This window comes from Phoenix dactylifera, chromosome 7 (genome assembly GCF_051530095.1).
Source record: "Phoenix dactylifera cultivar Ajwa chromosome 7, Ajwa_hap1_PhDact_Kaust_v1.1, whole genome shotgun sequence".
In the NCBI taxonomy this organism is placed as follows: domain Eukaryota; kingdom Viridiplantae; phylum Streptophyta; class Magnoliopsida; order Arecales; family Arecaceae; genus Phoenix; species Phoenix dactylifera.
Genome location: NC_143196.1, coordinates 22373522 through 22387120, shown reverse-complemented (window position 1 = coordinate 22387120; position 13599 = coordinate 22373522). Strand labels below are relative to the sequence as shown.

Below are 13599 nucleotides of genomic sequence, written 5' to 3'. Positions count from 1 at the left end.
AATAATCAATAAAAATTTATATAAATACTAGTAAATTACACATGCATTGTACATGAAATATCTAAAATTGTAAAATGAGGAAATAATATGTTGTGCAGTAGAAAGGAAAAAAATTGTGTATCTCTCGTTAATGTAATTAATCAAGAAATAAGGTCCCTTCCCTAGTTCTATCTTTCTTTTTTGATGAAGAAAGGTTGTTCCTTAATGTTAACCCAGTTCAATGGAGTTACCATGAAGATACTAGGGCTGTTTTCGAGAAATCATAGGAATGTTTCCTCCGGATGGTAATGAAATCCCACCTGGGTTTTTCTTTAAATAAAAATCAGATAAAAAGAACAGTACCACATTGCTTCAGACCGGTCGGTCGATGCCGGTCTCCGGACAGGAGGGATACCGCTCGATCGAGGCTTGAGGGCTGCTCGGATGGCGCCGGAGAGGAGGGAGGAGGAGGAGATCCTCGGGCGGAGGCCAAGCAAGAGAATCAGTAAAATTTGGAAGAAACACCAACGAACACACGAACAAGAGGAGGCGGAGAAGGAGGAGAACAAGCGAGAAGGAGGGAGCGGAGGGAGGAGGAGAAAAATACCTCGGGCGGAGGGGTTGGGGTCGGTCGGTCGGTCGGCGCCGGAGAGGATGAAGGAGGAGAGGGGGTTGGAGTCGGACGGCCGGCACCTGAGAGGAGCAAGACGGAAGTGATGACAGCGCCGGAGAGGAACAAGACGGAAGTGATGATAGCGCCGGAGAGGAGCAAGACGGAACCTAGGGCAGCGCCGTAGAGGAGCAACATGGAAGCTCAAGCAGCGCCGGAGAGGAAAAATGAGGCTCGATCGGGGTCGATCGCTGGGTTAGGATGGTGTGCTCGCCTTCGACGATGCTTATAAGCGTCGTGTTATCCTGACGCTTATAACCATCATTGTAGGTCTGAAAGAACAATGACACATAATAGCATCATCCTATAACCAGTTCCCACGCTTCCCAGCGTCATTTCGAGTTGTGGACTATGATGATGCTTTTAAGCGTCGTTGATTTCTTTAAATTGCCAACGTTTATTAGAAGCATCGGCAAAAGTTCGAGCGGCCGCCAAATTTGCCGACGCTTTTTCATAGAGTCGGCATTCAAGAGTCGGCTTTGCTGCTTCTTTTTGTAGTGAGTACAAAACATAATGCAAAACGAGAAAGGGATGGTGCCAGCTAAGTGCCTAAATTGATTCATGATTCAAATAAGATAAGAACTTGATCGATACTTCTATTAATTCTCGCATCATAACTATGCCCCAACACTTATAGCCAAAAAGAAAATATGGATCTAGAGTATATCAATTAGAATTTATTATGTCATCATGTGCATATATATTTAGCCGAGAAATTACACAATTTCCTATTCAACTGCTATTGAAATTTTGCTAACTTCTGCATTAGCAACATATTTTACAAACCCAGTGTTGAAAATCAAAAACCGAAACTACAATTTTGGATGGGTCACTGATCCAACCAAGATTTCAAAACTAAAATTAAGAAAGTTTTTTTTTCACGTTTTTCTATATTTCTTAAGATAAATAATTTAATCGACTACGGGTTATTACGCCACTCAGCACGTTAGAACATGGAGATCAAAATTTTTGAAATTTTAAATACTAGGAAAAACAAATTGGCTGCACAGAATGAGGGCTATGCACATCACAACACTTCCTTACACAAATTTCAAAGCATGTTGGACTGCATCAAAATTCAAACAAAACTTAATTTCACTGTGGCAAGTAACTGAGACCAAATAGTCAAGCAGATGGGGAGTCTCGTGGGCGGAGGACCCAACTTGCAATCAAAGACGATATAGCAGTGGGCACCCCTCCGCAAGCTCTAACTCAAACCGAAACCTACTTTCTAGTTATCGGGTCACTAATAGTCAGGGTATGAGAATTCATCCAGTTATTTTTGAACTGATTCACAGAATCTGGTCTATTTAATAATTCTCACTCCTACCTTGATCTTAAATAGTTTAAATAAAAAAAAAAATACTGTGGCAAGCGACTATTGAACTGGTCTACTGGATCCCGTCAATATAATAATTTCTGGACACACGGACCGTCCATCAATATTAAATTAGCTGAGTCCAATCTGAAACGAGGGAAAGTTTGGTAACGTCAATTATTGAAGCTAAATTATTCTCTGTCTGTGTTGTCACGAACTCAAAAAAAAGCAAGAAACAGCAACCAAAGGAATCAATCAGATAAACAAAATAAACACGACAATAGCGAGGGAACACTTCCTACATTGATAAAATTTACTGAAAAAGTAAAACATTACGAAGCAAAATGACACATATAGACTAACATAACATGAAATCTGTCATTTTTTTTTTCTGATGGGAAGAAGGGTAGAAACAAGAACCATTGCTTTGGAGCTCTAATTGATCACGAGGATTTCAGGAAGAAAGGCAGAAAAAAAAGGCAAAAAAAAAGAGGTCTTTCCAGCATCCACAATTCCAAAGAGCCTTCAATTGCTATTTGCAAACTCAACGACACGCTCCATCAACTCCAAGGCTTTCTCAGAGTCGGGCTTCTTGGAGTGGAACGCATGATCTCCCTCAGACTCAAACAACTCCACCTCCCCTCCCCATCCGCTTCCCTTCAACTCCTCGTAGTACTCCCTCCCGCTCTCCCTCAACACATCAAACTTCGCGACACAAACCAGCACGCGCTCGCACGCCAATCCCTTCAAGCTCGGCGCCGCCTCCGCCAGCGGGTTAATCAGCGGGTCGTCCAGACCCACTGTCCCGGGGCAAATCAATTTCCAGAACCCATCCGCCCTCTTCTTTACTTCCATATCCACGATCTCTGCATCGAATGATCGTTTCCCCCAGAAGTAGGGATGGACCAATATCACCCCTTCTATCCTCACCCCAGCTCCGAGCTCCGCCGCCCCGGCGCGCACCGCCATGTGGTGGGCTATGTTGGCCCCCGCACTGCAGCCTGCCAAATAGACGTGTTGGAAGTCTCCATGCTCGGCCAGCCAAGCATCGGCGCCGCCGCCAAGGGCGTGGGAGGCCATCCATTTCAGCGCCGCCCAGGAGTCGTTGTAGGCTGTGGGAAGCGGGTGCTCGGGGGCCAGGCGGTATTCCACCGAGACAGCGATGACGTTGACTCGGTCTACGAGGGAGTTGAGGTACGCGTGGGTGGTGGGGCTGAAGGCGGAGCCGATGACGAAGCCTCCGCCGTGGAAGTAGACGAAGACTGGAAGCTTTTTCGGAGGGGTGTGGGGGAGATTGGGGAGGTAGAGGCGGGCGGAGATGCCGGTGTCGGGGTCGGTGACGACGTCTTTGGAGCTGACGCCGGTGACGGGGTCAACGGCGGAAGGAACTTTGTCGATGGGAAAGAAGCGTTCGGTGCGGCCGCTCTTATACTGGCGGATGAAAGGGAAGAACTCGAATTGGATTTCGGTGTCAGGCTCCATTGATTGCGAAGGGAGGTGGGCGCTTTGGAGTTGGGTAAGGCCCTAAAATATTGAGCATGGCGCAAGTTTAGATCTACAAGGGTATTTGCATTGCAAGGCAGCAGCCGTGGGGCCAATAAGTTGGTGAATGATGACCTCGCGGTCGCAAACGAGAAGTCCAAAACTCTCGAGGTAACGTCAGCCCGAGACTGGGTTGCGGGTTTATTTGCTGAAATTTTCTAATCCTATTTGCGTGAAGGCTCTTCATCCATCTCAATCCACACAAAAATTACGTATGGTCTGCGATCTAGGATAGAAAAGTTTTCTGGATGTCAGCAAACATCATGTAGATTCTCTATTACAATCTAACGTATGTGCACAAATATGAAATAAGTGAGACAACTGTGAGATCCCAAAACTCAAAGTGCGTCCAACCATATTTGGAGGGGAAAGAGGAGGCGACAAGGGCCGATATGGACCTTTGCTCTGCCAATCAAACGAGGGCTTCAACGCCGTCTAAAGCTCGCGCCAAATATGCCAAAAAAGGGGGAAGGCTCTTCGCCCTCACAAGGTTCTGCAAGCAACAGTGGTTTGGCAACCCCGGGGGTCAAGCTGCTACTGATCCAAGGTAGTCCAAAGGAACTGATGGTTCCAATCACTACGACAAAAATAAGATTTTCCAACGCTTATCTGCCGACGCCAGAAAGAAACGTCGGTAATTTGGTAACCACGCTAAAATTTGCTAATACTTTTTAATAGTATCGGGAGAAATTAAATGAAGCCGACGCTCATCGGAATTCAAAATTAAGACAACACTAAGAAGCGTCGTCGGAAGCCAAAGCCATCCCACCACCCTCGGCTACCACGACGCTTTGGCCTCCAACGATACTTAAGTGTCGTCGGAATCCAATTTGACGCCCACATCGTTTGGATCAAAGACGACGCTTTTAAGCATCGTCGAAAGCCAAAAAAAAAAAGGAAAAGCAGGAAACGATGCTTAAAGAGCGTCATCAGAATCATGACATACTTGGGCCAGACAATGCATAAAAGCGTCATCGGAATCCCCCAGACCAACCACGACGTTCAACTGCCAAATCCCCATTATAAAAAAGCCATTCTCCTAGCGATGGAAACCCTAGCTGCTCATAGAGAGAGAGAGAGAGAGAAGAGAAGGAAGAGGAAGTGTGTGTATGGGGGAGCAGCTGTGGACCAGATTGGTGCGGGGGAGCGACTATTAGAGTAGATCTCCACCGCCACCTGAACCAGATCGGTGTGGGGGAGCAGCGGTCGGCGGCCCTGCTTCATCTATTTCCCTCCACTGCTGCTCAGACTAGATCTGCCACCGTGTTCTCCGGCGACATCACCACGAGCACTGGCCCCACGCTTCGTTGATCTCCGGCCGTCGAGGGAGCTTTAGGTGGTTCTCTGGTAACTGGATCGCCGTTGCCCGGTAGAATCTCATCAGTGGTATCGATCTAGTCCCCGGCAGTGTTTGGGGAAAGCATCAAATTATACCAAGATGGCATCGGAGGCCATGTAACAAATCGCCCAGATGGGGTTGGGGATGGGGTTAGGTGATGTAACTGTAATTTGTAAATGGAACCCCAGATGGGGTTAGAGGATCTTTTGCAGTTTATTGTAATTTGTATTGTAATCTATAAAAGAAACATCATTAGCACCCAGAGTGAGATTATATGTTCTTTTGTTGTAGAATCTCATTGATGGAGTTTGTAAAAAAAACATATTTCTGAGCTTGAATTTTTTGAGCATGATCATGCTTCTTCATCGACTGAAGGGTAAAACTTGAAAGGATTCATTGACTGAAGGGTAAAACTTGAAAGAATATTATATATGACTTTGCTCGGCAAAGGCTGACACTTATAAGCGTCGGTGGAAGCCAAGATGGCCCGACACTTATAATTATCGGCAAAGCTTTTATCTTTGTCGATGCTTTCAAAAATCGTCGGCAAAAAAAAAAATTTACTTTCACATAACCGATGCTTTTGCGATGCTTTTGAAAATATCGGCGCAAAATTATTGACACTTATAAGCATTGGTATTGGCTCTAAAAAGCTCCGAAAAAGATTTTTTTTTTTTGAAGTGAATAGGAGATACTCGAGGATTTTGGCCACAACAAGGCACTAATAATGATCGACAATCGCGGAAGGTATCTCCTATTCCTTCCGAAGTCCAGGGGAGAGACAAAATCCTTTGATTAATCCTTTCAATGCTTCTTTTCAAGTTTATGAATCAAGAATTCTGGTTGATGAACGCTGAATTTTCAGAAGAAAAGGTTGATGCCTTTTTCCCCCTATTTTGACTAGTCGGCCTTTATTTTTCTTGTTTCCGGCTGGTTCCGCAGTCAACGCTTTTCACTAGAGTCTCCCTCTAGCTCTCCATGGCGGCTTATGGCAATGGTCGGAGCTCTAGCCGCCAGAATACCTCTATTTCATGGTTTAAGAGGTTGGAACCTCTGTTTTGATTGGTTTTGACACTGCCAGACGCCTGTTGCTGCTGACCGTGAGTCTCCTAATCCCGGGCACCACCTACAGCCACCGTCTTCACTTTTTTTTCTTGGTTATAGAGAGAGAAGCTTGCTCTCTCTTTCTCTCTCTTTCCCTCCTCTCTCTCTAGATTATCTCTCTCTACTCTCTATAGGATTGTTGGACTTGGTAAGGATGTCTCTCGGTGACTTTTGTCGGCTCTTATGAAGGGTTTTGGCCTATGGTTGTCAGACGTGTCAGCCCCCACCTTTGCACATGCTAAATACTATTAGATTTGATCATCTTCGATCTCTGTTGAACCATCAGTACTCTAATATGAGCATGATTCGATAAAATCATCTTGATCAAACCAATCGAGATGCCGAACACTTTCGTTTAGTCAGCCCTGCGTGGGTGCTAGAATTTAGGATTTGTATTTTTAAAATAATTATGATGAAATTTTTAGCAAAAATATAACTTTTGAATGCTAGAGCTCGAGAGAAATTTTTGGAATTAATTGGATCTGTTAGTTGGATTGCGCTTGCAAAATAAGTAATGTAACTCTTTTTTTAGATTTATTTGCAAATTATAAATATATTTTTTTAATCAAATTATTCTTGATTTATAGTGTTTTATTATTATATGTGCCTCTTTCTAAAAAATTATATATTTCTTCATTGAATGCATTGGTTTTGATATGGATTATGTTCGATTGATTTTAATGTCGTATGAATTTATATATCTTATAGTTTGGAATACTTAATATACTTTGAGAAAAAAAGTTTTGATTCAAAATAGATTTAGACTTACAGTTAGACTATGTGTAAATACTCCATCATTGAGGGTTATGTGCTAGTATATTGATACCCTGCTAGTGGAGGCTATACGCTAGCATATTGATACCCATAATTAGAGGTTATACATTGGCATACCAATACCATGCAAGTGGGGGTTATACGTTGGATATTGTATTGATTTGGTTTTGAATTAATGTACTTTGCATGCTTAATTTTAGCATATTATTATTGTTTTATTGATTGATTTATCTAGTTAAAGTACGTATTCATTGCTTACTGGGCTACCTAAATTATTATACAATTTTTTACTTTTTTTTTATAGATCCAAAGAATTAGCTTAACTCAGAAATTTATCATGGGATAGCGATTAGAGAAAAAAATTTGACATCTTTATTTAGATTAAATTTTATTTTAGAGTTGAGGCTAGATTTTGGAATATCATTAGTTTTGTAAAACTTTTAATTTTGTTATTTAAATTAGAATTTGAATCCTAATTATTTAAGTTTATGTCGTTGCTTACATATGCATCATGTTGAAGTGCCTTACATGCTTGTGGAGAGAGTTCTCTATGAGTATGCGGCAGTTATCGCGACCGCCGACTCGCAATCTTGGATTGGGGTGTGACAAAAACTATCTCCAAAATGGGCTTTCTCCGGGTAAGTGTCTAGATCGATATAACAGGAAGCATTTATCCTAGTACAAATATTCGGGTGAAAGGGCAAATGATCTAGCATGATTTCATCAATGAGGAGTTCTTGGATATTTGTTATCTTTATGGTAGGTTGAGTCACTTGAATGAGGAATTCGATAGCCCAAGGAAAAGGGAAGAGTTAGAAGCTAAACCATCCTATGGGCCCTGGATTCGTGCATCTAGGGTGTCAATCTCCCCTTCCTCTAAAATTAGAAACATGAAAACCACCAACCATCCATAAATTGGACATTATCTAGGTGCAAATTGGGCGCCTGCAAGGAAGCCACAAAAGGATCACCACCTAAACAGGCTATTCCTATAGCTAGGCCCTCGGGTACGACATATGGCTCCTGATGTGTACCATTACTGAAAAGGGAGGGATCTGTTCCAATGGCACCATTGTGGATGGATATTGTTCCATCTTCCTTATCTATGAGGGCTTCTTCTCTCCATGTGTTGGCTAAAGGAAAGAGGAGTAGTTCGTCCGAATTAGAATCCTCCGTAAAATCAAATGTTCTCTTTGTTGAGGAAGCTCACAATTCAACTGACACTAGTTCTGCTCTCTCTTCCAAACCGGCTACTTTCAATAGGAACTTGATTGGCGCAACCAGTCAGGGGTTGGGATGGTGGCTAATTTGTCTCCTTCTCCAAGCCTTGCTAGCTCCTCTTCCAGTTCCGACGATTGCTTATGCCAACCTTAATGCTGTGGGCATGGTGCAACCAAAAGAGAATACTTCAAGTGATGATCTCTTGCTTCAGGACATGGTCAATTTCACACACTCTAATGGAGAAATAGTTTTTGGCATTACAACCCCACACTCTAACCCTAGTTGAATTTTGAGGGCGGTCTACGCGAGCACAACTAGTGTACAGCGTACAGTGGTGTGAGAGTCTATGTCTATTGTCCTTACCATGGGCTTACCTTTACTTATCATTAGGAATTTTAACTGCATTTTGATGGTGTAGGATAAAAAAGAGGGAAAAGCCTTTCACAAAGGCAAAGATATTTGTGAGTTTAGGTCCTTCAATCCAGAACGTTGATTGACCTAGGCTATAAGGGCCCCACCTATACCTAGTGTAATAATGGACTAGGTCTAGAGAGGGTTTGGGAAAGACTAACCTTACTAGTGGCTTGATTTGTTCCCTGAATCTAAGGTCAATCATTTAGCCCACTTTACCTCAGATCAATGTCCAATTTTATTATATGTTAAGCAAGGCTAAATTCAAGGGTTCTAATCCTTTCGAATTTTAAAAATTATGGCTATCATGTGAAGGTATTCATGATTTAGTGCACAAGCATGGTGGTGTCAGGTTAATCACTCACTTGGAGTCCAGCTATCCTTAATGCTAGGGAATACCAAAAAAGCCATTAAGAGATGGAGCAAGTATAATGTGGGGAATATATTTCAAAGGGGTCAGGCCTTGTATGAAGATATACTGAAGTTTCAAACATAGGAAGTGAGCCAAGGGGGTCTGTCTACACCCTATCCATGCTCAAACTGACATGTGGGAGATACATATCTAAGTGGCTGTATGGTAGAGTGAGAACAGGTACAATGGGTTTCAAGCGTATCACAAGAGCTAAGGCCGAATGGGTATTATATGGAAGTTGGCCAAGGAATCATGCTACAGGCCAAATAGATATAGAAAATGGCTAAACAAGGCACCAATATAAAGTAGGTTGAATAAGATACAATAAAGTTTTGATTGACTAAGTGTGACTGTCGGCCTAACAAGCAGTATAAAGTTAGGTTATCTCGATGGACATGCATTGTGGGAGGATAGATAGCGTAGTTACCAAAACAGCTAGCAATGGAGGCCAGACATAGATAGTAACTATCGGAGTAAAAAATTATTATTATTTAGTATAAATAAGTAAAGATTGTACTTTGTAGTGGATCATTTAACAATCCAAAGCAAGACATTTTATCTTATCTAAATTCTTAATCTACTAGTAATTTCTACCCTAGGGGTAGCTATAACCTAGAATTTCTACTAGCATAGCTTAGTGGTACACCTCAATTGTTATTCAGATCCATCACATTCGAATGCTGAAGTGACAATGGTGAAGATCTTTAAAGATCAAGGCACCTAGTCATATACTACTTTCTATCCTACCTTCAATCACCATCTTTTCAATTAATCCAACACCGGTAGCACACCCATGCACCAATCTATTGTAGTCATTAGTCTTGCCACCCTTAAGAAAAAATAAGTTTCGTAGCTACCATCATGTTACGAAGAAAGAAGGTGAAAGCTTCAACCACAAAAGCCATTCATATTTTTATTTTCAACCACGAAAGGAACTCGAAGGAAAATATAAGCAAAAAGATAAATACAGAACACGCAGACTGCAGGCAAACATAAAATAGGAAATTAAAGTCAACTAACTGACGTGAACAAAAGAGATCAACAACATTTTCCCTTCAGTCTTAGTTTCCCATCTAACAATACGCACTCTCTGTTATGGGAATCATTTCACCATTACCAGAAGCACCATAGAAATTAAGAGCTTTCCTTTGGATGCTGGAAGATATTTAACCATCTACCAATTCCCATCAATTTAATTATCATCTCTTTCTCCATTCCCATCACCGGCCCTCTTTCCAGCATCCAGAAAGCCTTCAGCTGCCACTGATGAATTTCACCGTACGTTCCATCAGCTCTAAAGCTTGCTCACAGTCGAACTTCTGAACATGGAACGCGTGCCCCACCCCTTCCGACTCCAGCCACTCCACCTCCCCTCCCCATCCACTCCTCTTCAACCCTTCGTAATACGCCCTCCCCCTCTCCCTCAAGACATCCTTCTCCGCCACACACACCAGCACCTTCTCGCACCCCAAGCCCTTCAAGCTCGGCGCCGCCTCCGCCAGTGGATTCACCAGCGGGTCGTCCATCCCAACCGTCCCGGGACAAGCCAACACCCACATCCCATCCATCTTCTCCTTCAACCCCTTATCCACCAACTCGGAAGGAAACGGATCGCTCCCCCCGAAGTAGGGATGGATCAATACCATCCCTCGTATCCTCGCCCCAAGTCCGAGCTCCGCCGCACCAGCGCGCAGCGTCATGTGATGCGCTAGGTTCCCCCCGGCGCTGCAGCCGCCCACGAAAATGCGTTCAAAATCTCCATGCTCGGCCAGCCACGCCTCAGCGCCGCCGCCCGCAGCGTGGGACAACACCCACTTGAGCGCCGCCCACGAGTCCTCGTAGGCTATAGGCAGTGGGTGCTGGGGGGCCAGGCGGTAGTCCACCGAGACGGCGATGATGTTGGCTTTGGCCACCAGGGGAGTGAGGTAGTGGTGGGAGGTGGGGCCGAAGGCGGAGCCGATGACGAAGCCTCCGCCATGGAAGTATACGTAGATCGGGAGCTTCTTTGGACGGGTGTCGCCGAGCTTGGGAAGGAAGACGCGGACAGAAACGCCGGTTTCCGGGTCAACGACGATGTCTTTGGAGGTGACGCCGGTTTCGTCGTCGACGGCGGCGGGGATTTTGTCGTCGGAGTAGAAACGCTCGATACGGCCGCTCCTGTATTGGCGAATGAAGGGGAAGAATTCGAATTGGATTTCGGTGTCAGGATCCATTGGGGGCGAGGCGGGGATGAAGGGATGAAACCAACTCCGATGAAATATAGGGAGCACAGACCAAGGTTAGGTGTACCGTCTGAACGTAATGTGCTCCAGGGGAACCAAAAGAAAAGGAGATAGGAAGAACGAGTATAGAAGGTTCACCAGAGCACCAGAAAGGAGTCGTTAGAGCGAACAAAGTACATAAAAGAATGAAAGCCAATCAGGAGGGGAGTGGTTGTCCCCAGATAGCAAAATAATTTGTATTTTTCCATCTGAGACCAGTCTAGTTTCTTGCGATTTTATATTTTTTAAGAGGAGAGTTTCTCCCGACTCTAGAAGGCAGCTTTTGTCGTAATGACTTCAATACAGCGCGGGGCAGTGGATTGTTGGCCCGCTGTAGCGGAACAGGTGTATATGACGCAAGATGAGGTGTCCGGCGTTGGTGACTTGGTGATCCCACCTACAAATATTGTGACAAATAATTTCTAAATTAATAAATTTTATAAAATAATGTATATTAGGATCTGATTATTTTATTGATATTGATATATCTATATTTATATCCATATTTTTGAACGAGTATGAATAGAGATATAAATATTGAATGAATACCAAAATTAATTTATATTTATTTTTAAGAATAAGAATATAAGTCTGATATTATTTTTATTGACATTTTTTCTATCTTGGTAGAGATAAAAGTTGAATATTATTCGAATATAAATTAAAATTTTAGCTGAATTCAGTAATGAAAACTAGCATTAATTATATAATTATAAAGGACAAAAATAAAATTCACTATATAGATTGCACATGATACATATGTAACTAAGAATTTATGGCATTGATCTCGTTAAGGATCCAATTCGATCACCGATTCAAATGGATTTGTATTTAGATATTAAAAATCAAAAATTATTTAAGATGAAAAATATTATTTTTTTGCATCAAATATCATTATTATTTTTTAATTTAAGAATAAATAAAAAATCATTGATTATCTGTTCTTAGAGGAATTGTAAGAAAAATTATATATGAATGTATGAATACAAAGAAATTAATTTTTAAATATTTTAATAATAAACCTTTGAGAATATCATAAAGAATAAAAAAAATATGTTCATTTTTCATTTTTATCAAAGACAAAAGGATTTTTTATAAAAATAATGATTAAAATATGATATATCATAAAATACATCAAAAAATTATTTAATGATTTGAATACTTGTGAATAAGTAGAATAAACTTCTTATGTAGGATGGAAAAACATATTATAGCCCGGTGGCTTTAAGGGCTTGCCGTTAGATTCAAAAAGTCTTTAAATCCAAATATAGATCCAGGTCTAATTGGACATCAATATTTCTACCTGAATTCGATTCTCTGTAGATATGAAAACAAATGGGATCGGATAAAATCCAACCTATTTTTATCTCTAACAGCTATTTTACCGAATGGCAAATACATAAAACATCCAATATATCTACTTCAAATATATGATATGTATTGTTTTATATTATTTCCCTTTTTGCACCTAGATCTAATAATAAAATTAACCAAGGACCTATAATATGTTTTATGTAAAAATAAAAACCAAAGTTTATTTGTAAAATAGATAATTAAATGAGTCTTATGCAAAATATATTTTAAAATATTTTTTATACCATGACTTAAAATAATGATATCTAGCAATTAAGGTTGTAGTCTCAGTTACCTAAAAGAGATGACAATAAAAATTATAATAGCTATGGGGTAAAAAATTAACATCAACTCTTGCAACCTTCTAGGTATGGAGAGATTTCAATAAGTTAGAGTCTATTTGGTCCAATTAAGATAATGACAAAATTTGCACCTAGGTCATTGGCATCTAATGTTGATTGAGTTTACCAATTAAATTAGTTGGTATCCTTCAAAAAATATTTTTTTAAAAAATCAATCAAACATCTTGATGTAGTAACATGAATTTGACGTATACATGAAAATCATGCCACATAACCTAAGTGTAGCCATTTTTATAGCCAAAATTGTAAAGAATTTGTACTTTAGATCGTTGCAATAGTATATCCATTTTAGATATTATTGAGAAAATAATGTCTACAATTTCTATTATGAAAATAAAGAACTTTGTCGGAATGTTTTTACCATTTAGGACCATCAACATTCTTTTTGCCTTTTCTTTTTAGTGGGCAAGCCTTGGATTTGGGGTTGTGCACATTTAATCCTGTGTACACCTTCCCCTACATGGATAGAAAACATGGATTTCAAAGTTGTTCTTAACTCCTAATTAAAATCCTAACAAGTGAGAAGGAAAGGGAAACACAACCCAATGATGGAAGGGTTGAAATAGGCCAAGAAAAGAAGGAAAGGGAAAACATATATAATGCTCTCATCTCGCCCTTGGACTCCTCTAGTACACCTTTTCTTCAATGCCATCAATGATTGGATGTAAATTACAAGAAAGATGATATTATATGTGGCTTAATTATGCAGAAAATCCTAAACTTCTTGGAGGTTCGCAACCCGCTTATGTGGCCTCCGTTTGCTGACATGGAAAAAAAGATTCCTAAAATCCTTCTTCCGCTTTTCTCTCCTCTTCTATCTAGGGCTTGATCCCAATTTTGTCCTTCCTTTCTA

At 41.2% G+C, this 13599-nt stretch overlaps 2 pseudogenes across 2 annotated transcripts; both read right to left on the bottom strand.

Annotated features, from left to right (window-relative positions):
- Positions 1–2248: 2248 nt before the first annotated feature.
- LOC103722527 (putative carboxylesterase 2 pseudogene) lies at positions 2249–3613 on the bottom strand (annotated as a pseudogene). The gene has a single exon (XR_015967390.2). The product of XR_015967390.2 is annotated as a putative carboxylesterase 2 pseudogene (transcript).
- Positions 3614–9657: 6044 nt separating this feature from the next.
- Positions 9658–11237, bottom strand: LOC103722530 (tuliposide A-converting enzyme 2, chloroplastic pseudogene; annotated as a pseudogene). The gene has a single exon (XR_015967389.2). The product of XR_015967389.2 is annotated as a tuliposide A-converting enzyme 2, chloroplastic pseudogene (transcript).
- Positions 11238–13599: the final 2362 nt, after the last annotated feature.